Source organism: Octodon degus, unplaced genomic scaffold (genome assembly GCF_000260255.1).
Source record: "Octodon degus isolate 3935 unplaced genomic scaffold, OctDeg1.0 scaffold00012, whole genome shotgun sequence".
Taxonomy (NCBI): Eukaryota; Metazoa; Chordata; class Mammalia; order Rodentia; family Octodontidae; genus Octodon; species Octodon degus.
This window is the reverse complement of record NW_004524588.1, coordinates 2706176-2709073: the sequence shown is the minus strand read 5'-3', so window position 1 is coordinate 2709073 and position 2898 is coordinate 2706176. Positions and strand designations below refer to the sequence as shown.

At 40.7% G+C, this 2898-nt stretch overlaps 1 long non-coding RNA gene across 1 annotated transcript in view; it reads left to right on the top strand.

The window, feature by feature from the left end:
• The window catches only part of LOC111815158, a 9946-nt gene extending 7253 nt beyond the window's left edge, over positions 1–2693 (top strand). Inside the window, exon 2 of the long non-coding RNA XR_002819934.1 lies at positions 2397–2693. This is a non-coding gene — a long non-coding RNA (uncharacterized LOC111815158). The remainder of the gene's footprint in view (positions 1–2396) is intronic.
• The last annotated feature ends 205 nt before the right edge of the window (positions 2694–2898 follow it).

Below are 2898 nucleotides of genomic sequence, written 5' to 3'. Positions count from 1 at the left end.
TATATTGCAATTTTATTCAGCCAAATAAAGGAATGCAGTATTGGTATATGCTGGTGTGGTTGGGAGGGGGAAGGTGAGTTTATTCTCTCTGTCTTCTGGAGGGAAGTGCTTCTTTTTGCTCATCCTTGAACATCAGTTCTGGCCTTTGGATCCCAAGAGATGAACCAGCTGCCTATGCCAGGTTCTCAGGCCTTCAGCATTAGACTGACCATTATGCCATTAGCTTTCCTGGTTCAGAGGTTTTCAGATTTGGAATCAGCCCTGCTGCTGGTATCCCAGGGTCTGTAGTTTGCAAATGTCCTGCTACAGGATTTGTCAATCTCTATAATTATGTGAGCCAATTCTTTTCATAAACCTGCTGCCATCCATCCATCCATCCATCCATCCATCCATCTGTCCATCCATTCACCCACCCATCCCTGTTTATCTATCTACAAGGTATGATTAAAACTACAATGAATGTTCAAACTTAAAAATTATACAGTGAAAGGTACGTTGCCATCAATCCCCCATAAAATACTCTTTTTCATTTCTAATACATTTATCCATTTGTTCTTGACATTTTCTGAAACAGTTCTGGAAATCCTCTTTCTGAGAATCTTGAGTTGCATTGTGTGGCTGCCTTGATGTACTGAAATGACTCAAAACACTTACTTTTCATTTGTTTTTGATTTGGGGGAAAAGTCAGAAGTTCCACAGTGCTGGGTCCTGGGAATAAGGAGAAGAGGACACACTGTAATATCTTTATTTGACAGACGCACAAATTTCAAATTGATTTAAAACTGAGGCAGCCATGAGAAGACGTGGAAGAGGACTTCCAGAACTGACTCAGAAAGAGGCAGACGCAGGCATGCTGGTGCCTGCCTGTAATCCCACCATGGAGGAGGCTGAGACAGGAGGATCATTGCAAGGTCAAGGCTAGCCTGGGGTACATAGTGGGGTGAAAGCCAGTCTAGACTGCATAATTGAGACTCTGTCACAAAACAGAACAAAACCCTAAACAAAAAAACAGAAAGTGGCAGAAATGAAAAGATAAGTATATTTTAAGTATTTTGAGGTAGATTAATGGCAAAATGTCTTTTACTGTAACACATCTTAAAATTCTTAATCATTCAATATATTTTTCATCATACTGCATATATTCATCTGTCTTATTGATTCCATCTCAGTAGGGAGCTCTGATTAACACAGCTCCTTTTTCTATTTTTCATAGTATTCCCCTTTCCTCCTCCATCACAGGAAGCCACTACCATAACTTATGTTTCTCTGATTTCACCCATTCACCACTAATGTTTTTATACATACATGTATATATGTATATGTATATATATACATATGAATGACATGTAAATAATTACAGCAGTTACTTTTTCTGTTGTGTTAAATATATTTATTCTGTATCTCCCATGCTACATGTATCTCTCTAACATTCACAGGTACATACACACACACATACACACACAGCACCATCATTTTAATGGTTGTATTACATTCTAACAAATGAATACACCACAATACACCTGGTCTTTACTTATAAAACTTCTAGATTCTTCCCAACCAGCCCCAGTGTATGACTACTAAAAACAATGTTGTAAGACATTATTTGTGCCTGTCTTTTATACATAGATGGAAATGTTCCTAGAGGGTGTAATCCTAGAACAGTGAGTCATGTGGTAGGTTGGGCAAACTTTTCCCTCTGGCATCTGATTGTATTTGACTAGTGGGAGATGCTGACAAGAGAGCAGAGGATCAGACAGCAAGGTGGGGTATTTCTTCTCCTGGCTGTTGACCTGGGGCTCTGTGGGTTGGCTACATTCTTCCACCCAAGGCTACAGCTCTTGTGAAGTCACTCAACTATTGCCACAACTACTTTTTTTGGGTTCAAGGGTTCTGTTGGACCCTCCTTCTCTTTGTCATCAGACTTCTCTGCCATAGCTACTCTTGTTCTTTAAAGTATCCATTAACAGGTTATGTAACTCAGTGGTAGAATGCTTGCCTAACATACGTAGGGTTCAAGCCCCAGGATGCAAATAAAGTGCTCATTAACCTCCATATTTTTGTAAACAGTTATTTTATTGACTTCCTCTCAATCAACCAGAGTGACAGTGCATTGTATTTCCTGCCAAGGGACTGACCAGACCACATGTAGGCATTTTATAGTTTTACTAGCCAACAATAAGCTATGCTTAGTCTCTATCTCTTCCAGAGAACTTGATGAAGCCTTATAATTTTGTAACCTTGCTAAAATGTGATTTCCTTACTTTTCAGCATCTGCAACCTCTGCTGTACTCACTGGTCCACACATATGCTTTTCTGAGATCTAGAGAAGGGAAGCTTCTTTTGGTTCACAGTCCCAGAGTTTTCGGTTCCTGGTCTGCTGATTTCACTGCTTTCAGGCCTGTGCCCGAAACATCATGGTGGATGAGAAGAGAGTAGAAAAGCTGTCCACCTTACAGCAGCTAGGACAAGAGCCGAGAACAAGGGAAAGATATACAGTGGTCCACAGTGCCACACTCCATGTCCCACTCTTTTCAACTAAGCTCTGGCTTGCAAATTTCCATTACTTCCCAATAATCCCATCAAATTATAATCCATCCATGGAGGGAGGAAGCTGCAGACTTTATCATCCAGTTATCACCAGATGGGGCCCAAGGTTGTCCTTCCAAAGAGAAGACGATGGAGACCTTAACTCATACCCTGGAGTAGGTTCTTTTGTTTTTCTTTTGTACCAGGAATTGAACTCAAGGCCTTACACTTACCACACAGGTGCTGTGCTGCTGACCTGCATCCCCAGTCCCTAGAGTAGGTTCTTAACTCATCATCAAAGAAAAAGAAATTTAAGATGTGCCAGTAGAAGGCACAGGCAGAGTTAGAAAATAAGAGAGAACAGGGAAGGAA